The sequence below is a fragment of the Pseudorca crassidens genome, chromosome 3 (assembly GCF_039906515.1).
Source record: "Pseudorca crassidens isolate mPseCra1 chromosome 3, mPseCra1.hap1, whole genome shotgun sequence".
In the NCBI taxonomy this organism is placed as follows: Eukaryota; Metazoa; Chordata; class Mammalia; order Artiodactyla; family Delphinidae; genus Pseudorca; species Pseudorca crassidens.
Genome location: NC_090298.1, coordinates 22457881 through 22481764, shown reverse-complemented (window position 1 = coordinate 22481764; position 23884 = coordinate 22457881).

Here is a 23884-nt window from a genome sequence, read left to right as displayed (position 1 = left end):
ATTAACAATTTCTAGGAACTAAAAATAGAATCTGTAATAAAATAAAGTCTAACCTTTTTTTTTTTCCTTTGTGCTTGCTCATAACGTGACGCTCGCAGAGGCCTTGCAACTGGCACTTCACGTCAGAGTTTGCAAAACCGCGGTGCCCGACACCTCAGCTCTAACACCTTCAATTCAAGATGGCGGCAGTGGGCCGTGTGCAGAGACGCCGCGCAAGCGCCCTGCAAGGCACTGCAAGCTGGAGCCTGAGCAGCACAGCTGTGCCTGCCTGGAGAGAACTCCGCCCACTTCCCTCCCCGTTGTGGAGCCCTAGAACGCAATCCCGCTCACAGCCTGTTCGCAGAGCGTGGACTCTAGTCTGAGCTCACACCTCTCCATTCTCCGATCAAAGATTAAAGCTTTCCTTAGTTTCTGAATCGAGCTTGGTCATGTTCTATTGGTGCAAGCTACACTGGGCAGGAGGACGCTTGTTAGGATCAACTTGGGAGGGTTGTAAGAACTTCACTAAATCACTTTTTTGGGGAATAACTTATAACATCCTCTACGCTTGGAAACCGGCAAAGCTGTGAAGTCTCAAAACAAATCTCCAGGGAAACACTGTTTTTTGTTTTTGTTTTTTAAACTTAGAATATAGGAGCCTTTAATCTCTGTTAAAAAAAAAACAAGCAAATGTATCTTTAATATTAAATAATTATTCAAATATACTATTCTTTAATGATGCTTTATTTTCCATGTATCTTGAAGTTATTTTAAAACAGTGCATTTTATAAATTGAAGCAACATAAGAAAACAAATTACAGAACACTTTAAACGAATACTCATCTCTTATCAATAAATGTCAATTTGTAAACATGAAGTTTTATTTTTTTTCTGAAACAGTGGGGGCTAAAGATGATAAAGGTGATAGAACTATATAAGAAATACATTAATGATGCAATAGGAAAATAAAGTAATTTTACTAAAACAAAGGACAGATCTTACCAATGTCAGAATTTTCTCAGCAATGTTTATGCTTTATAAGTATATATTCATAATCATATAACTATTATGAATAATCCTTCAGGGTAGAAAACATTAATTTAACTCTGAAAATTGTTTAGCCACTGACTCCTGATTTCTGTTGAAATGACTGAATCTATGAAATCATAATTTTCCTTTTTTTTTTTTTTGCAGATTTCCTGTTCTCAAAGCTCTCATTATTACCCTCTGGATCCATTTTTCTCAGATAGACTATGTGCTTTGCTTCTTATATTCCCAGAAACATTGGGCTTAATTGCAAGTGTTGTGGGAATACATTTATGAAATTTAGAGAAAAGCCATAAGGGAAATGACTCACTTGGTAGAAATCCATGTCAATAGTTTATCTGGAATGATCCACATTACTAGCTTGGAGTACAAACACAATCACCTCACTTTTATTTACTCAGTTTATTACATGAGCACCCAACTGCCCTCAGTGATGGGAAGTCCCCTTATTCCCCAAAGCCTCCCCCAACCACCCTACTCTGGCAGGAACACTAGGGACTTAGTTCAAAGAAGATAGGTCCTGCTGCAAGAAGCCAGAAAGAGAAAACTAGGAAGCGTGGCTAGTCCACTAATGCCGTGGCTCGGGTCTCTGCCACGTGAGGTTACAGGTGGTCCTGCACATTCTGATGGCAGGAAATTTGTTCATGTTTACTACAATACTACTATTGATTCAGCTCTTTTCTTCCCATCACTCCAGCAGCATCCCCCTGAGCTCTGAGGACACTTCTCTTTTAGATCACACTCACATGCTCAGCCTTGTCCCCCTAATGCTTAGCACAGTGCCAGGTGGACAACACTGGAGAAGAACCCAGCCCCAGTCTCCTCAGGTCCTGGAATAAGTCTTCCGCATGGAGCCTGGTTCGCTCCGCCTGCATGGGATCACCTTGGCACATCCCAACAAGGGATCTCCCCATTGCACATAAAGGGGAAAGGCAAACGTTGTTAAGCAATAAACATATACCCATTTTACATACCTACACCTACACCTACACACAAACTTTCACTGGCAAGGATTTCCTGTTTGCCTTAAATTTTCATGACTTAGAGGGTCTTTATATCCTTCTCTGCGATGAAGCAATATCCTCCAAGGCACTGTTCTTGGCTATACAGTAGAAGTGGCACCTCATTCCAATACTAATTTTTCATAAAGAAAAGTCTGCTTCAAGACTGTGGCTACTGAGTGAGGTCAAGTAATCATTATTTAGGGCTTGAATGCTCATAGGAGGAGAGTTAATCAGCCATTTGCATCCCCCCCAGCATCTGGTAATTTTACCCATCATTAGAATTTCTTTTTATTTGTAACACATGTTACTGCAAAGGATTAATATCCAAAATATATAAAGTTCACCAATGATCAAGGAAGAAACAGCGTAGTAGAAGAGTGGCACTTCACACAAAGGAAATCTAAACGGCTAATAAGTTTTATTAGTAACCTTGGAAATTCACATGAAAACAATGAGATCCATTTCACACCCACCAAAGGGGTAAAAAATAGCAATTGAACAAAACCTAGCACTGATGGGATGTAGAGGAATGGAGATGGTGGTGGGAGAGCAAGTTGCCTCAACTCCTTGGAAAGACAGTGGCATTCACTGGCCACCGTGCTGTTCAAATAGCCCCATATGTTGGCGGGTCTGTGAGTAGTGGTGCATTCATCCAATGGGCTTCTGCAGCAGGGGATGAACAAGGCCTTTCCAGGACTGGCCAATGAGAGCAGCCCATTGCCCTGAAGGAGACCCCATGCCACCAACAACAGTGAATCTCAAAAACCTGCGCAGCCCCCCACGCATTGGGGGTGTGAGCTGGGGGAGAAGCTAGTGCTTCCCCAAGTGTAACGAGTGTGGTCGGCAGCCTCATGTTGGCCCCAGTGAGCTTGCCCAGTGGCAGTCATGGTCCTGGTCGTCCCTCCCAGTCTGAGTGAGGCCAACCAGTGAAATGACACAGGTGACTTTGGAGGCACTGGGATTTCCTCTTGGCTCTCTTGAATCACTTGCTGTGGGGCCCCAGCTGCCATGCTGTAAGGACACTTCAGCTGTCCCGTGAGGTGGAGAGGCCGCATGATGAGAAGCTGTCACCCCCGCAGCCACACCAGCATTAACTGGCCAGACAGTGAGTGGCCCTCCAGCCCCAGGCAAGCCTTGGACAAATCTTACTGCAGCTTTAGGAAGGACTGAGCCAGAGCCATCCAATGAAGCTGCTCCCTGACCCTCAGAAACAGTGTGAGATCATAAACGTTTACTGTTTTTAGCATCTATGTTTTGGAGTGATTTGGTATGTAGCTATAGATAATCGAGAAACCTTGACGAATGCAGTTTCTTTAACAATCCGCTGTTGAAAGCGTAGGATTCGGCACTTTAACAAGATCGAGGTGATGATGCCAGTGGGCCGGCAGGTGGTCCATGATCCAGGTCCAGGAGGAGGATTAGGGCTCCACCCCCGCTACAGTGAGAGGCACTAACACAAAACAGTGCCCATGTCCGCAGATTCCGCACTGCAGGAGGGGTCAGAGCAGCCAGGCTGTGCGGACGGCGAAGACAGCCCAGCACAGCAGCGGCGGCCCACCTCGAGCATCAGGCCTGACGGGGGAAGGATTCATGGTGGACTCCAGAAGGTTCTGTGAGCCTGGAGCCTCCTGGTGAGTTCTGGTTCTGTTTAATTCCGAGTTTGCTCAGTGGGCTCTGGAAGCTTCTGTGAGTTCTGGTTCTGTTTAATTCCGAGTTTGCTCAGTGGGCTCTGGAAGCTTCTGTGAGTTCTGGTTCTGTTTAATTCCGAGTTTGCTCAGTGGGCTCCGGAAAGTTCTGTGAGTTCTGGTTCTGTTTAACTTAGAGTTTTCTCTGTGGACTCCTATAAACAAAGTTTTCAATGATATATTCTTTTTGGGTATAATGATGTGAGACTTATATGTGCTTTTAAAAGGCCCATTTTAAATTATTCAGTATGACTGTAGTTATATATATATTTTTGTGTGTGTGTGATACGCGGGCCTCTCACTGTTGTGGCTTCTCCCGTTGCGGAGCACAAGCTCCGGACACGCAGGCTCCGGACGTGCAGGCTCCGCGGCCATGCCTCACGGGCCCAGCCGCTCCGCGGCATGTGGGATCTTCCCGGACCGGGGCACGAACCCGTGTCCCCTGCATTGGCAGGCAGACTCTCAACCACTGCGCCACCAGGGAAGCCCTTTTTTTTGTTTTGTTTTGTTTTGTTTTTTTTGACTGTAGTTATATTTGAAACAAGAGATAACAGTATTTAGTATATGTGTAACATAAAGAACAATAAAGTACAATCCAAAAATTCATTAATGCAGAACGCCACAATAAGCCATATAGATAGAAGTATCTATTCAATCTATTTTCAGATTAAAAAGTTTCAATTTATTATGAGACCCCAGTATACATGAGGCATGAGTATTTGGTAAGTCGCTTAACTATGATATCTTTTTGTTTCATACTTTTATTTAAAGGAAACATAGCTGAAAATGTACAGGTGACCGGGTAAGCAAGGAAATACCTTTAATTCTTAAATTTGTATAAATAATGTTATAATCATCTTCCCTGTGACTTACTTTTACCACTGATTGGAATGGTTGTGACATTGCTTTTAACTTACTAGTTCTTCAATTTGTTGAAAACATTTCTGTTTAGAAATATTACTGAATAAAATAGCACAAATATAAAAAGACTACTCATTAGTAATTGATAAATTAATCACCTAATTATTTTTTTAAATAGAAATTGTAGTTAAATTGAAATCCTCTAAATTGATTAAATTAAATTGAAATCCTCTAGCATTGATTTGCACTAGGTGTAAGAATCAGATTTGAGGCTCATGCTGGTCTAAGTCCTAAGAAAGGAGTTACGTTTTAAAAATATGGGCTTTAGGCCTTGTCATGTTGCCATATTATACACAACTAAAAACTTCTGATAACATATTTATGTTTTCAAAAGCCATTGTCACCTGCAAACATCTCAGCTTGAATTAATTTCTTAGATTAAGAATCCTGCGTCTAAGCAGAATACTACAGGGACGAGTGATGACAGAGATGAAAGCAATAGTATGATCACTGGGGAAGGTATTGAGCTATGATTCAGGGGTGACCCAATGATATGACATCAGGTGAACTATTTTATCTTCTAATAACTCAGCCTCCTATTTATAAAGAAGGGTTAATACTTGCACTCATTACATTTGTAAGATGTAGATAATTTCTTTTCAAAATAAGGTATTATTAACCTATCACCCTGACCTCCACGGATGAGATAATTAGCCACGAGAAATTAAAAAATAATAATTATACTTGCAAATAAAAGAAAGAAGTATGAAAGTTAGCTGGTTCTGGTCCACAGTACATAGTTAGAAACCCATGAGGCCAAATGTGTTTCAAATTAAGAAATTTTGGATTTCAAAAATCTAATTTGATGTATTTACTGTGTATTGATTATCCTATCCCCTAACCAAACATATGTATGCAATGAAACATGAATATTCATTAAAAAGGATAAATTAAGACTATAAATACTTCATACCAGTTCACAACAGTTTGTGTTTTTTGTGTGTTTTTTTTTTGGATCAGAAGATAATCTGGTTTTCAGAAAATTTCTAATTCACAATTTAAGTAAGTTAGAATTTTCTTTCATGTAGTCAACATGAACACATTACAGAGCAAAATATAAACTTTGCCTTAAATTTGCAAAGTAAAGTCAGGAATTTCCAGGAAATTCTGTACTTTTGGAGAAAAAAATGAATTTCTAGAGATTCCTGTTTGCTCTCTGTCACTTAGATATCCTTGTAATCAACCAGTTTAATAAGCAGTGTTTCAGTGTTCAGTGTAAAGATCAAAAGATGTAAGAGATAGGAAGTACTAAGAACATACACCAGTCAATGTAAATAACTAAATAGCTGCATGAATAAATGTGTTGTAGTATGATACGGTTTGATGGAGAGGGGAAGGGCAGGGAAGCCCAGAATCAGAAATAAGCTGGGGGATGTGGGGATGGGGGTGGGATCGGACATAAGAGAGCTCACTAAGGGAAGAGGAGGTTGTTATAAAAATGGGAAAATGAAAAGGAAATATGCTACCAAAGGACATAATACAAACTAATGGCAATTTGTAATATACTTATATGAAATAACTTTCAACTGTTATTTTAGGAAGATAAAATTAAAAGTACCTTAAATGACATATTAAGCAAATTCAGATCACTTTAAGCTTTAACATTTTCATTGATAGATAATAAATTATGTGTAATGATTTAGAAAACTAGATACCAGAATCCCAGGTAATTTATGGAAGTAAATATTTTATACTTCGTTTCAAATCTATTTTAGGGATTAAATATTATGGAATAAAATGAAGATTTTCATTACTGTGGGAATGTCTTTTTTATAATAAGTTTATTTTATTTATTTTTGGCTGCATTGCGTCTTTGTTGCTGCGGGTTTTCTCTAGTTGAGGTGAGTGGGGGCTACCCTTCATTGCGGTGCACGGGCTTCTCATTGCGGTGGCTTCTCTTGTTGTGGAGCACGGGCTCTAGGCGCTCGGGCTTCGGTAGTTGTGGCACGTGGGCTCTAGAGCACAGGCTCAGTAGTTGTGGCACACAGGCTTGGTTGATCCGCGGCATGTGGGATCTTCCCGGACCAGGGCTCGAACCCTTGTCCCTTGAATTGGCAGGTGGATTCTTAACCACTGCGCAACCAGAGAATCCCCAGAATATCTTTTTATTCATCTTTCCTTACTCATCTTTCACCTACATGTGTATATAGATAGATATATAGTTATAAATATATATTCTACATACTAAAATAAGAAATTTGGAGAAAAACAAAATATTATTTATTTTGAATAAAATATTGAAATGGATCACTATTTGGAGATATTTTCCTAAACATACAGTTATGACCTTATAATCTAGAAGACAAAGCATTTACTTAAACTTTAAATTTTAGTGTCATTGAGAGGCACATTCTCTTGATTTATGAAATGGAATTTGACTTTAGCCCGTATATCACATACATCACTTCCTGAGGGTTATGGGAAGTTGACTGCAAGTATTCATCATTATTCAAAGTGAATAAAATGTAATAACACTGACAAATGCAAATTACACAGCAAGACTTATGTCCACCTTGTAGTACTGCCCATTTTTTTTATAATCCCACATAACAAAAATTTAGCATCCTTTTGTTTTCTTTTGTATTTATTTGTTTCTTGTGTTTATAATTTGCTTACATTGTTTTGTTTACCAAAAATGCTATTTTGCTGGTTAATAACTTCATGCTAATTAACCACATGAAACTTTTAATTGGTTTCCAATATTTAAGTCAATAAACACTCTAAATATGACTATATGCACCAAAGACAACTCAAATTTGAGTTAAAAAAATAGTAGGTTGGTAGCCTTAGTATGTTAGTAGAAAATTCCAAGGGATCTACTTCTAAGAAGATGATGATTAAGTATAATTTTATTTTTTTCATTGTTTGACTTTTATCAAAATAAAAAGTAAGATTTTCTGAATATTGTTTACTATATATTGACTGATGTGCTTTTATGAAAGATAATGCATTTCAGGAAATGGCTAATACAATGATTTACAAAAAAGAGAATTTTATATTTCAAATATTTCTTGAAAGTTTACAATTCTGTTTTGTTAAGCAAGCGTATTTTTACGTAACAAACTAAACTTTAAGCCATCGTCTAGGTTATTATGAGCTACAAATTATTGAGTTCTTGTTAATAAGAAATTTTTAAGAAGAAGAAATTAACTGGATGTGTGGGATGAAGGATGGAGTAACAAAATATCCAGAAGATTTTCTAAGGGTTAGTAACTGTGCTGTAAGTGTCCACCTAGGTCATTTCATTTTACTCCTCAAATATCAGTATCATTAACTTCATCACATGTGAGGAGACTAGAACTCAAAAGAGTGACATTATTTTTTCAACATCAAAGGGCTAATAAGTAGCGTAGACAAAACTGAGTAGATTCACAAATCCGTACATTTTTAATTATATTGTTTTCTAACACATTGATAATTTTTCCTTTTGAAAGTAATTGATAAATTGTCATGAAATTGCCAATGCTATTTTCTTATTCTTATTTTTTACAGAATTATTTTTTCATATCTTTTAATATGCTTACAACTGATTTCCAGCTATATATAAAATATACAGTTATAAATATATTCTCTCTATAAAATCAAATCTCAATTACTGGTACCAGCCAAATCCTCAAATAAGTCTCTGTAAGTGTGCATCTGAGACCTTGAACTGACTTGTCTTTCTCTTGGGGCCTCCATAGTCAAGCATATAGCAGACTTCTCTGGTTACCTAAACATCAACATTTCCCAAATGAATCTTTCTTGCAGCAGTGCCTAATCCATCCCTCTGGAGGTTGAGAGGCGAGTTACAGGCTGAATTCCTCACCTCTATTGTAGCTAGGAGTCAGACACCAGGCCTGATTCTGGCTGATTGAATCCAAAGTGAAATATGCTGGGAGCTTCTGAAAAGTCAAATAAACTGAAAGATGAAAAAAGGAGTGACCAGCCTTGGCCTTCCTGCTAGGGGACATTGTTTTGGGAATACTAAAGACTAAAAGTCACACTCATCATCAAAAGGAAAGGACAGAAAATAACAGAAAAGCTGACTCTGAGAAATCCCAACATTATTGAGTGATTCCCTTAGATTTCTTGGTATTAAGTAAGTAGATAAATAAACAAACAAACAAATAGGAATGACTTTTCAAAAACTTTTAGTCAGGTATTCTATAATTTTAGCCAAAACCACCCTAGCAGATAAAAGGTCTTGAAATTAACAGTTATCATGATTTGGAGTGCATTTATGCCTCCTCCTCACATTATTTGAGTTAATACATAAGAGACAATATATAATTGTTCAGTTATTTAGGAATGAGTTTTACATGAATGCTAAGAATACAACAAGTACCTTCTGTATACAAACACAATGATAGAAAGGCATGCTAATGATTCAGATAGGAAGATAAATTAAATCTGATTTTGATGACAATATACTTCATTCATTTTTATAGCTTTATTTTATTTTATACCTTGATGATTGAGTGGTAAAACTGTCTAAAATAGTCTTTAAAAATCTTTTTTCTAGTATCTGCTTTCTACCTGTTATAAAATTATGTGACTCTGTTTACGACCATGAAGTTTATATGCACAGATATTTGGTACATTTTTGTCACCACTAGAAAAAATAAGCTAAAATTTCCTCTTAGTAATTCTGAAAAACCAAACATAATTGTCATATTCATCCTAATGTCAATGCATCTCCCAACTGGAGTTGATTTCTTAAGCAGCCTTCCAAAATATCTAAAAGAATGATATTCACAGCATCACAGCTTCATTACGCTATAAGCTTGAGTTTAGTTTTCCTTCTCTTAATTTTTTTAGAGAATCCTGCTGCATTTAGGACAAATCACAAGAACCAAATGACTCACTAAAGTATGAGTAGCCAACTGTTTCAACCATTTCCTAAAACTGAAGGAAAAAAACCCTTCCCTGTCTAGAATTTGAAAAGCAAAACAAACAAAAAGACCCATAAAATTATTTAAGGCTCTAGCACATGATAGTACCATGATTGTCAAAACATTATATTTTTCATATTAGTATAGAAAGAATTCTCAGTCATTAGAAGAAATTTATCTTCAGGACGGTTTGGAATTATTAGGTTGACACTGCCAAAAATATTTTAGTCTTGTATAATGAGTACCTTTGGGAAAATGTTGGAGAATGGACTCCCTAAAAAGCTTGACCATCATTTGTACTTGAGAGAGATTCCAATCAATTATGAAGGAATTCTGGTTGAAATCATGGTATATATCAGTGCATGTATATATTTATACTTCTTTCTAATTAATAAATGATTAAAATATGGTAGATATTATTAGTAATTTATGCTAGGTAAAATAAGAAAGAGAAAAAAGAGGAAATTCACATTTACACATAAGATTCCATGACTGAAAAGAATACACTGAGATTAAGTGCAGAAAAATCTTAGCACAATTCTTGGCACAAAGTAAGATGTTAATAATTGATAGCTAATATATATTTTAATCAGATGGATAAAAGGAGGAGACAGTGTTAAGAAGAAAAAATAGTAACTATCCAAAAAAATTACAACAAACCTCAGGAAGATAGTTTTCCACTGCTGCTGTTACAAACCACCACACATTAATGGTTTAACACAATATAAACATATTATCTTACAATTTTGGATAGAAGTCCAAAAGAAGTCCAAAATCAGTAGCATGGGGATAAAGGCATGTTGTCAGGAGATCTGGTTCCTTCTAGTCTCTAGGGGACAATTCATTTCCTCTCTTTCCTAGCTTCTAGAGGCTACCTTGATTCCTTAAGCCATCTCTCCCTCCTTCTCAAAGCCAGCAGTGTTGCACCTTCAAAGCTCTCTCTGTTTCCACAGTCACATTTACTTTTCTGACTCTGACCTTTCTGCTTCCCTTTTATAAGTAGCCTTGTGATTGCATTGTACTCACCTGGAAAATCCAGGAGAATCTCACCTCAGTATCCTTAATCTCATCTGCAAAGTGCCCTTTAAAGTTACATATTCAAATGTTCTAGGCATTAGGAGGTGAATATCCTTGGGGGTGGGGGGCATTTTTCTGTCTACCACACTGCAGTAACATATAACTTCAAGTTACATCCATGATGTTAATCCGTATACCAAGAATCCTACAAAGACCCACTTTCCCTGTTTGAGCAGAATTGTATCCGTTTTTATTACCAAAAGTAGTGTTCTTCTATAACCTCTCAGTTCTGGGTAAACAGGGATAGTTGTCTTACCTGAGCCCCTAAATAGGGGTAGTTATCTCATTTGAGCTTCTAGGCCCTCTACTCTTTATTCATCTCTTATAAACCAAAATTTTATAACACCTGTGTCTTGGGCAATGCTGAGTTTTATTTCCAGAACATTTGGCTGGATATAGGATGAAATGGTGGCCATGGTTAATGGGTTGGTTTGGAGAAGAAGATTGTGAGGTATGTGAAATCCAGCAGCAACACTGATGTATTTGCAGTCTTGATGATAACTCTTGGCTACTGCTATAGATTTTTATTGCCAAATATATACTAAAGCCAACCTGATTCTTCTTCATAATATATAAACCTCTAAGTCACTCGAAGTCAGAGAGGCAAGATCCCTCAGAGAGAACTTAATATCATAAAATTGGGGGGAGGAATATTGGAATCAACTTTTTATTTTACATTTACTGGAAATGCTGTAATTTTGGATTGATTATTGTCATGTCAAAGCTATCATCCATGAGACCCATAGACAAAAATGAAATTTACAAATCTGTCCAAATATGTAAACAAAATGAAATGTATCTCTTATATTTCTATTATTCTCAGCTATAACTAGAATTATTTTATACTTGTTGCTAAGAAAAACTATTTTAACTAAAATAATCTGTGGCTTTTAGATGCATGCTTTGCAATATCATAACATTTTACAAGCGATTATTACTCAAGGAACCATGGAATTCTTTTAACTATCTGTGATGACTCTAAAATCCTTATTAATTATCCATACATTTAAGTTAAATTCAAAATGTTTTCATTTCAAGCAAATATTCTTACAATTAAAATATTCACATATAACTAAGCTTGATTTTCTTTAGGATTTAGGGATTCAATGTTTCTGAAAAAAGGTACTTACAGGAAAGCACACAACAGCTACTTTCCAGGATTTTTCTTACATTTTAATTATCTCAGAGTTTAAAGGAGATTTGGTCATTCCCTTTCCCCAATATCACTTTTTTTTAAGATATTGAGTTTATTAAGCAAGCATAATCAGTAAGTTTTGCATCTATATATTGTTTAAGACTTTACTCAGAGAATATCATATTTTCTGATTTTGAATGTAGGGCTTCCTGAAGTAATTTTAAAATATCACATTAACTTTTGACACACTTGCTAAATAAATTTTTTAATGAAATGATTGTCATTTGTTGTTCCCCCCCAACATTTCTTTCAAAAGAATATATTATCCTCAATTAAAAGGTGCTATAAAAAGAATTTTATTTTTAATACATTCTTTAGAAATCCCCACCACCATTATTTTTTGGCCACACATCAGTTCCCATAAATCTTTTTTTTTTCCTCACAATTAATACCTCTTTTCAAGCTGACAGCAATTTTCTTCAATTCTAAATACTTCTCCGACTGTATAATTCTTGGACTGTCCTTTGCATTGCTACTGCATGTCAGACATGTTAAGCAAACGCCCCCACACACACTCCCCCACACACTATGACAAAATAATAAAGTCAGGTAAGATACTAAAAAAACATATATTCAAGGAAGCAAAATATATTTACTTCCAGGGAAGTTTGAAATAAACATAGAGAGAGACATATAAAACAACAGAGTGCACTGGCATTAATAAAATAAATTTGTGTTATAACCATCCTTTAAAAAAATCACCCTTAATTATTTCTTTATAGTCTGTTAAAAGAAAGTTCACAAAAGATTTTTCAACAGAAAAAATAAACAAGTAATTGAAAATTAGGAAACACTTGAAAGCGGAAAAAAAAGGTTTTGTGATTTATTAATTTGTTAATTTTCTGTTCCATGATAGGAAGAGAAATGGAAATATACAACTAGGTGTAGAGATAATCCTTTACTTACAAAGCATGAGTAGCTAAGCAAGTGAGCAGGAAAGAACATACACTACAGTTAATAATAAAATAGTGGGGCTTCCCTGGTGGCGCAGTGGTTGAGAGTCTGCCTGCCGATGCAGGGGACACGGGTTCGTGCCCCAGTCCGGGAAGATCCCACATGTCGCGGAGCGGATGGGCCCGTGAGCCCTGGCCGCTGAGCCTGCGCCTCCGGAGCCTGTGCTCCGCAACGGGAGAGGCCACAACAGTGAGAAGCCCACATACCGCAAAGAGAAAATAAATAAATAAATAAATAATAATAAAATAGTAATAACAACGAAACAATAACAAGCATGAATTGAAACTTAAACAAATAGCCATGAAGTAAAACTAAACGTACACAAATATTTATTAAGCAAATTAATATCATGATATAAATCTGGAATTTAGAACGGAGTTGAGAGATAAAGAAGGAATAGACCCCAGCTTTAGGCTATTTTAGCAGAGTTTGAATGAAGAGTGTGAATTCATTTTTTAAAAGATCTCAACATTTCACTTCAATTGTCAATAGTATTTAATATACTATATTTTGTGTTGTATACAAGTTTGTATTATATAACATTCCATTTCCATGTGTTATTTCTGGCAATATTTTTCTTTTCACTTTATCTTAACAGGATACTTACTCATTCTAATTATGTGGTAGATAAATTGTCAAAACTGAAATGTCAGTGCTTAATGTAAAAGTCAAAGAAAAAAGTCAGTAACTATCTGTAAAATTATGTATTGAATACTTTATTGCTGCTATTTTAAGACAAACACTTTTGAGCCTGTAAAACAGAAAAACAAATTATCTAGTCATAGCTTAAAACAGAAAATAAAAAGAAAGGATAGCAGCTAACCGAACCAAAAAGATAGCTTTTTTAGCTAACATCTATTTATCTTAGGGTCCAATATGCAGCTATTTTTTTCTATTGAAACCCCACTGTAATTGCAAAAGAAAAATTTCCTAATGGAGATTGAAATATGGGCGTTTCTCTAAGTATGTCACATTTAAATGTAAGGATTATGTGATATGAGTGTTATGATCCAGATCAATAATTATAAGAACATATTTTATTCTGGATGATTAGGATTAAAAGAAAAAAGCAAAGTAAAAAAGAAAGATAAGGAAACAGGTCTCTTAGTAACCTACTGCTGCATAATAAATTACTTAACAGTTTGGTGGCTTAAAACAACACATTTATTTTATCTCACACTTATTTTATCTCACACAGTTTCTGTGGGTCAGAAAATCCGGTGCATAGGAGCTGGACTGTCCTGGTTCATGGTCTCTCATGAAGCTGTAGTTAAGAGGTTGGCTTGAACTGCAGTTCAGTCATCAGAAGGCTTAACTCTGGTTGGAGGATTTATTTTCAAGATGGTTCCTCACTCGCATGTCTAGTAAGTTGGTCCTGGCTTGTGATGGGAAGCCAGGACCAACATTTCCTGACCATGTGGACTTCTCCATAAGGTTACTTCAGTATTCTCACAACATGACAGTAGGCTTCTGGAGCAAGATATTACAGGAAAAACAAGGTGGAATCACAATTTCTTTTATAATCTAGCCTTGAACACCTCATGCTGTCATTTCCATGATATTGTATTGCTTATACAGTTCAGAGAGGGCTGCATAGGATGTGAATTCCAGGAGGTAAAGTTCACTGGGCCTCTTCTCACAGTTTGGCAGCCACAGGAAGGAACATAGTTATCTATTTTTGAAAAACAATTATATATCATGTATACAATTCAGTTTTAGTCTTAATTCTATAACAGAATCTGAACTGAAGGATCAAAGGTATCCCACAACATATTGGGCTAATGATTGATGAGCAGTGACTTTTTCTCATCTTTTGATCCCATCCAAAATAAGTATGAGTACTGGGGCCTTATGCTAATCCATTGTTACACATAGGATTCCCCAAAGTTTCTTCTGGTTTGCTGCTAGGGAAGATCACTCAAGATTTTTGAAGGTGCTTAGGGTTCAGGATACTTGTTTTTTTTAGAATCTAATAAAATGTTCCATTTGGAGTAAGATTAGACTTTACAAAGTCTGGATGAGTGAGCTTTCTTACCATGCATGATGAAACCTTGATCTGATCTTCAGGTACTCCATTATATCAAGAACATGTATAATCCAGAAAGCATAAAACTTGCTTGTGGTAAGAAAAGCAAACTCTGAGTTCAGCAACACTGGAGGAGTAGATCATTATATTCAGTTTTTCTCCCCAGTTACAGAATCACCACAAAGCAGGAAAATTTTAAGGGAGACGGATGTGTGTTGGAGGTGAGGATCGGCCAGAGATTAGACCCAGAGTTAATGGATGTTTGTATAATCACTACTTGCAGAACATCTACTCCTTAATTACTAATCATGAGAGATATTATTTGGAGGTACATTAAATATCTCACAGGTTAAATTGTATTCATCATTGTTCACACTCTCCTCTTCCTAGCTGAATCTCCAGATGGCAGTCCTCCTTCTTCATTTTCTACCCATTCAATAATCCATTTTTACACCCAACCAACCCAACTCCCAGACCTTCACAAGCATCCTCCCCATCTTACCTTCCAGTTTAAGCAGAGAGATTTATTTTCTATATTGAAAAGTCTATATATAATCCCAGGAAGAAGTTCAATCCTCAAATTTATTATCTTTATGAGAGAAGTTTTTATTGTTGTTCATAGTATCTTTGCCTTCCATTTAGCCTATTTCATACCACCAGTCTCCATCAGAAAGCAATGGGTGTAAATACATTTTTTTTTTTACTTGTCACAGTTTTTCGAGAGAACCATATGTGGCATATTTTTCCTATCATTTGAGGAATGATTGAGAGGAAGAGAGCTACAGCTTATATGAAGCACCTGAGCATCATGAGTCTCAAACAAATGCTCCCCTCTTGCTCTTGTTTTATAAAACTAAAATAAGGATATTTGGGGATATTTCAATAGCAGAGATAGTTGATTAGGGTCATTTCACAAATTAAGAAGGATTACAGCCTTACATCTAGCTCATCGCAAGTCAAGTCTGGTGATGAATTACCCCTCCTCTTTCTTTGTTTTGAGGAATGTGGTATGTGAGTAATTGTTATTAGTACAAGGAAATGTTAGTGTTGAAAGGTACATGGAAGAATAGTTATACTCTAAACTCAGGTTCCTTGCAACTTGTCTGCTAACCATATTGAATCTCTCACTGGAAAGGAACATCACCTGAAAGTGTCATTTACACTTAAGACTCTAGAATCTAGACTAATTTTGAGGTGATCATGGCGTCTCAGATATAACCTTGTACAAGATGCTTATCCAAATAGTAGCATTTTTTAAAAAGTAGCTGAAAATATCTCACAGAACCTAGGGAATTTTTTTAACTTTGCTTTGTTTCTGAATCTATCCCATATATCTTAAAATTTTATAGATGCCTTGTAATGAATGATAATATTTATTTTTTAGACAAAGTTATTTAGAAATTTCTAACGTTTAGCTTCAAGCTTGGGTGTCCTAGCACTCATTTACTAATATTTTCAAGTATACTAAACTAATTATGTTAAAGATGAAGACTTTATTTGGACTTAAACCAAATTTCATCTAGTTATCAAGATCAATTTTTTTTGAAGTAAGAAATTATTATACTTTCATTATTTATGTCCTCTCATATATGCAAGTTGCTGTCTTCTTTCATCACCTTATTATTATTTGAAAGCCACTAACTAGACTACCATTAAGAAGAAAACCTAAAACCCTCAAACTAACCCCAGTTTCATTACAATCCAGTGTATCTGTTATCTTTCAGGATTTGGTTAGCCTTGAACAGACCAGATAGAGAATGGTCTTAGGAAGATCTAGGAAGGCAACAGTCTAGAGAAGTGAGTAACATCATCAAAGGACAACCATCTTTCTGGATACAAAATTAATAATAAATATTAATGTCTAATTACATGTACTTAATCACTTACCAGCTCAAAACCTTAACCTAACCACAAACCTTACCCAAAGATCCATCCAATTATCAACTAGAATTTCTAATAAACCTAGTGTTACGCTATTATTTGTCCTCACAGATTAGGTTGATATCTGTTTTTTTTTGTTTTTGTTTTTGGTTTTTTTTGCGGTACGCGGGCCTCTCACTGTTGTGGCCTCTCCTGTTGCGGAGCACAGGCTCCGGACGCGCAGGCTTCGGATGCGCAGGCTCCACGGCCATGCCTCACGGGACCAGCCGCTCCGCGGCATGTGGGATCCTCCCGGACCAGGGCACGAACCCGTGTCCCCTGAATCGGCAGGCGGACTCTCAACCACTGCGCCACCAAGGAAGCCCAGGCTGATATCTTAATCACCATAGAGTATGTACTATGTAGTTATTCTAGCTATAGCTCCACCTTGCCCAGGTTTATTGCCTCAAACCTGTCTTTATGGACCCCCATTACTGCTCAGTGACTTAATTCCTTGTATAAATGATAATATTGATGTCATTAAACTTACTCCAGATGCTCTGAAATCACCTACTCTCTGATGGACCAGGTGGAAACATTTATTTAATGTAGTTTGAAAACATACAACAGATCTTTAAAAAAAAAATTTCAAAACAAAACAAACAAAAACTAACAGCAAGATTTCATCTAAACTCCTTTAGAGTCTGGAAGTATTTCTCTTATTCACACAAACTTGCCCATGTTTACATAAACACACACACACACACACACACATTTTAGCAACATCCTGTTTTTCAGGCAGATACAATAATGTATATAGCCACTGAATAACACTTAACTCTTCTATCCAAATATAAGTCTTTGCACACAAGTTGATGTTAAGAAAATCACTCAATATCAGATAGTGAGTGGTGGAATATTAAGAAAATCACTCAATATCAGATAGTGAGTGGTAGAACATTAAGAAAATCACTCAATATCAGATAGCGAGTGGTGGAATACTGTTTTAAACCACCACATTTTGATTTGAGTCCTCTTTATGACTCTTTTTACTATTCCTCTTTACAAATATATAAACTTATCTAAATGTAAAATAATGTGTATTTAAATAGCACATTTATCATTTGTATGATGCTCAGCTATACATGTGTCTGTTCTCTTACAGTTTGTGAGCTCACTGAGGGCTCCTCTTGTCCTCATATCTCCAGATTCTTAGTACAACACCTGTTACAGAAGATCTTCTACAGATGTGTGCTGAATCTAAACTCTAATTATTTTAAGGTAGTAGGAAATATGTATATATCAAGGCAGAGGTCAGATATATTGGCATCTTTTTTTTACTGTAGTATGTTTGACAATTATTAATTTCTCAGACAAGTAGAAATATGCGGGATCAGAGAAAGAGAAAGAGACTGATAATAGACATCACATATCCTATGATTTCAGAGAGATAGTGAGAAATTAACTTCTAAGCCTGTTGTCATTTCTAATATACCTTATTTAGAAGCACAGAGATGTGACAATAATTTTCTTTTAGAATTAAATGATGTAGAAAGGTGAAGTTTAAATGTGGCACTTAAGACATTCTTGAAATGATCTATCCTTTCTGGGGAAAGGGGGAAAGGAGAGGTAAATAGAGACAGAGAAAGAGATTTCTAAAAGAAGATCCTCCAAATATATGAAAAGATAAGGCATTTTCCTTGCTGAATTTGAATATTCATTTATGGAGATAATAGAAAAAACAAAGACTAAATTATTCTACCTAATCAAAGATAGATTCAATAGAAATTAAAAACTAGGTGGAAGTTTTCTAGAAGAAAGAAAAGCTAGAGACCTGAGTATTATATGAAGGAAGAGCAGCCATAAAAATCTTAGACAAGAAACAAGTACAAAGGGGATTTTTCAAGTGAAAAGCTGTATTTAGTGTACTGTGCAATGTGACCCTTCTTGTAACCCCATGCATCCTGAATGAAATTACAGAAAACAAATTACGCTGGTGTGATTAGATGCCTTCCGGAAGCCAGTGAAGGGGATGAGTTTTATGTCAGAGCTGTTTGAGGCCAAAAGGACAGCTATCTATCTGGATTACTTTCCGTAATCAGTGGACTTTTTTTCTGTTAGATATCAAAAATAAAGAGGAAAATAAATTACATGCTTTAATTTAAAGTTTGGGTGGTCTGCATAATTTTGAATGTTTTTATTTGCTTTAAATTCTTTTCCCTCTGAAATATTTCCCATGCTAATATTAGTCTCAAAAAATATCAATTTGAAGGGAAATATTCTGTTCAGGTATATTGGTAACAGTGATATCAATGAGAAATATTAGGTAATATTTATTAAGGGAATCATGCACAAAACAGTACACCATGCATTCTAGAACACTGATTGAAAGATGCAATGTTTTGCCTGTAACTAACCAAATATCTTCATCTTACATGACTATATACTCCCCCAAATTCTTCTTCTAAAAAGATATTTTTATGACATTTATTAGGGATAATTTAAAGGGACATTTGATCATCTATTTTCTAAGAATGTGTATATATACCCACACTAAACTTATATATGTACACACACTTCTATATATTATTCAGAGTACTTTAGAAAAATATTCTGATTATTAATACTCTGATATTAATAACACCCAGCAAGCTGGGTGTTATCATGCTCCATTTTTTTATTCATGAAGAAATCAAGGCATGGAGTGATTATATTTTTAAAATATCAGGTCTGACATAACAAGCTACCATAAACTAAGTTGCTTAAAATAAAATGGCTTATTTTCTCAGAGTTCTGGAGGCCATAAGCCCAAAACCAAGTGTGAACAGGACCATGCCCACCCTAATCTAGTATGATTTCAACTTGATTACTCTGTGAAGATCCTATTTCAAGTAAGGTCACGTTTACAGGGTACTTGGAGTTAGAACTTGAACATATTTTTTTGAGAGACACAATTCAACTCACTACAGATGCCAGATATTTTCAATCTATTACCTTACAGAATTCTTAGATTAACCCAAGGAGTTAAATATTATAATATTACTTTTATCTTTTATTTGAAAATCCTATAGCCTAGAAATAGAATACATTTTGCATGACTGTTCAGCAAGTGGGAGGTGGAATTGGGATTCTGGTCTAGACAGATTCACTCCAGAGATCAAAATCTTAATCAAGCAGAACATTTATGTAATATTCCAGCTGGATGTCACAGACAAGCATATGAAACTACGTCTTCTGACTCCATAGTTTGTACTTTTTTCATTATGTTATGTCAAACCATGTATTTTTTCTATGTTTATTCTGGTTCCTCAATAACCAGATTATTGAAAACTTAACCAATACCTCCTTTCTCTGTTTGTTTTTCATTATTTGTTTCACTTGATGTTTATTGAGTACCTGCTCAAAGCCAGGGGCTGATCTAGGCAGTGGTATACAGTGGAAGTACAGAGCCCTAACCACTGGACTGCCAGGGAAGTCCCCTTAGCTCATTTTTAAAGAGATTTTCTTAAAATGTTTTTGTAAAAAGCATTAAAGGATGAATTTCAAGTCACGTCCTCAAAATAGAAATAATGATTGAAATTCTGACCATGTTCTACAGCCCATAACTAGGAAATTTTTAAGGAGACCAGAATGGAATGTATTATGCACAGGTGAGGATAAGCTAATGTGAAGCTACCAGGAACATTTTCTGAAATACATGCAGAATGTTTCTGTCACAAGTGCTTGGTGTCTCTGTAGTGCCTTAGCTAATTTTGCAGCAGTGTTTAACTGTCAGTAGTACCCATTATTCAGTAATTGACTAGCACCAAGTAGCTGGCTGACCTTTGAAAATGCCAACTTCTGATCAAGACCTGATGTAAAAGTCTTTAGGAGACTACAGATCTCTGTAGAGGATGTTGCTGCTCCTGTTGCTGCACTTCTCCAGATTTATTTTTATCCACTGTATATTATGATTACTGTAACTGATTATGATTTTTTAAATTACTTTTTTCTTCGCCTAGCAGAGTCATATAGCCGATTTTGTAGAACAGGTCAACTAATTATACATGACCTTAATAACATACATTTTCATGAACTAACTATCCCTTAGTTATTATTTTAATTTCTCATTTAACATTTCCTTTAATTATTATTGCAAGCACTATAATTTATAAATTAAGTACAATATAAACAAACAAGTGAAAGACTGGATAACCAATATAGTAATAAGAGAAAATCTATCAGTAGTGGTTATAATTGGGGTACTATTGACCTTTTATTATTTTTCTCCATTTCTTTGTAGTTATAAAACTACACATATTTTATTTTCAATATAAAAAGAAACTATTAATAAACCTAAGTGTAATAAAAATTTAGGAAGAGTTACTGACACATGTTAACAGATCTACTTTCTTACGGATATTTAACTACCATAGTATTCTCTAAACTACTTGCTGTACAACTTTGCTATTGAAATTACAGTTCAAGGCATCACCTGGGACTTTACTATACTGTAGAGTATCATGCTAAGTGAAATAAGTCAGAAAAAAATGAATACCATACAATTTTGTTCGTATGTGGAATCCAAAAAAAAACCTAAATGAGAAAAACTAAACAAAAACAGATTCATAGATACAGAGAACAAATTGGTGGTTTGCCAGAGAAGAGGGAAATGTGGGCACAGACAAAACAGGTGAAGGGGATTAAGAGGTACAAACTTCCAGCTATAAAATAAGTAAGTCACAGGTATGTAATGTACACATAGGAATATAGTTCATAATATTGTCACAGTTTGTATGGTCATTGGTCATACTGTGGTGATCATTTCAAAATATATAAAAATATCAAATCAGTATGCTTTACACCTGAAACTGATATAATATTGTATGTTAATTATAACTCAATAAAAAATAAAATTAAAAAACATAAGATGGCTTTGTTCAAGTAAAATTATTTAACATACTAAAGAATAAATGTTTCATATAATGTACTTTGAAATAACTCATTTAGACCGAGAGAAAAGTACACAAATAGTTGAAAATCATTTCAGGTGCAGAGGGGTAGAGAAGGACTAAAAAGTAAGATTAGATTTACAATGGAATATTTTTCTTTATTTTTATTTTTTTAATTGGAGTATAATTGCTTTACAGTGTTGTGTTAGTTTCTGCTGTACAATGAAGTGAATCAGCTATATATATACCTATATCCCCTCCCTCTTGGACCTCCCACCCACCCCCCATCCCACCCATCTAGGTCGTCACAGAGCACTGAGCTGGGCTTCCTGTGCTTTATAGCATGCTCCCGCTAGCTATCTATTTATGCATGGTAGTGTATATAAGTCAATCATAATCTCCCAATTTGTCCCACCCTCCCCTTCCCCTGCTGTGTCCACATGTCCATTCTCTACCTCTGTGTCTCTATTCCTGCCTTGCCAATAGGTTCATCTGTACCATTTTTCTAGATTTCACATATATGCGTTAATATATGATATTTGTTTTTCTCTTTCTGGCTTACTTCACTCTATATGACAGACTCTAGGTCCATCCACATCTCTACAAATGACCCAGTTTCGTTCCTTTTTATGGCTGAGTAATATTCCATTGTATATATGTACCACATCTTCTTTATCCATTCATTGGTCATTGGATATTTAGGTTGTTTCCATGTCCTGGCTATTGTAAATAGTGCTGCAATGAACATTGGGGTACATGTGTCCTTTTGAATTATGGTTTTCTCAGGGTATATGCCCAGTAGTGGGATTGCTGGGTCATATGGTAGTTCTATTTTTAGTTTTTTAAGGAAACTCTAATGTTCTCCACAGTTGCTGTATCAATTTACATTCCCACCAACAGTGCAAAAGTGTTCCTTTTTCTCCACACCCTCTCCATCATTTATTGTTTGTAGATTTTTTGATGATGGCCATTCTGACTGGTGTGAGGTAATACCTCATTGTAGTTTTGATTTGTATTTCTCTAATAGTGATGTTGAGCCTCTTTTCATGTGCTTCTTGGCCATCTATATGTCTTCTTTGGTGAAATGTCTATTTAGGTCTTCTGCCTATTTTTTAATTGGGTTGTTTGTTTTTTTGATATTGAGCTCCATGAGCTGTTTGTATATTTTGGAGATTAATCCTTTGCCCATTGCTTCATTTGCAAATATTTTCTATGTTGAGAATTTGCTCATATAGAGAGAAAAAATATATTTTTACAATTCAGTCAGTAGCTGTTTTATCAGATAGATATTAAGCATCAATTTATCCAGATGTTAAATACTAGTACCTATAAGAATATATTATCAGTAAAGTAAGTAGAAATTCATAAAAGTATTTTGATGTATATTATCAAATAAAAAGTTTTTTTTTGCGGTACGCGGGCCTCTCACTGCTGTGGCCTCTCCCTTTGCGGAGCACAGGCTCCGGATGCGCAGGCTCAGCGGCCATGGCTGACAGGCCCAGCCGCTCCACGGCATGTGGGATCTTCCTGGACTGGGGCACGAACCCGTATCCCCTGCATTGGCAGGTGGACTCTCAACCACTGCACCACCAGGGAAGCCCTAAAAAGTATTTTTAATAAATTTGTTTAAAATGCTATGCAGAGACAAATATAGTTATGGTTATTCTTTTCAGATTTGCATTCTTATCCTTGATATTAGACATGTACTTTCTGATTCCTTTTATCAAAATATTTTCTATATAGTACACATTTTTTAAACAACTTTCAGTGTATTTTACATCAGAGTTTATATATCACTAGTTCATGGAATATGACAAGACTGCCAAGTCTCACACATCAGAGTAACCTCAGTCTCTTAAAAGGTGTGATATGCTTTCTATGGGTTGGTGACTAAAACTTTAGAATTTATATGCTTCCCTGAAAAATGCCCAGATCTTAATGAAATCAAGTCCTGTCAATAATGCTTAGTGGAAAGATCTGGAAATAAATTGTTTACTACTTTGAGCTAGTCCTCATGAAAAGCTTGCATCAAATCCTTAGTTAGGGCAATGCATAGAAACACCAAAGGACAGGAGGAAAGGTGACCAAATTTCTAAGAGATTCTTTTGATGCTATTACCTCTGGCAATATATTCCAAAATAAGTCTATGCTGATGCTTTCATAGGGCTTTTATTGGTCTCAGGCACTCTTTTTAGCATTTAAATACATATTCTGCCTTTCAGCCTTTCTTGAGGGGATCCTGAAATACATAAATCAGCTGAGAGCCCACTGGGGAACACTATGTACCAGTTTCGTCAGACTCCTGACCTGTCAAAGCCAATTTATTTTTGT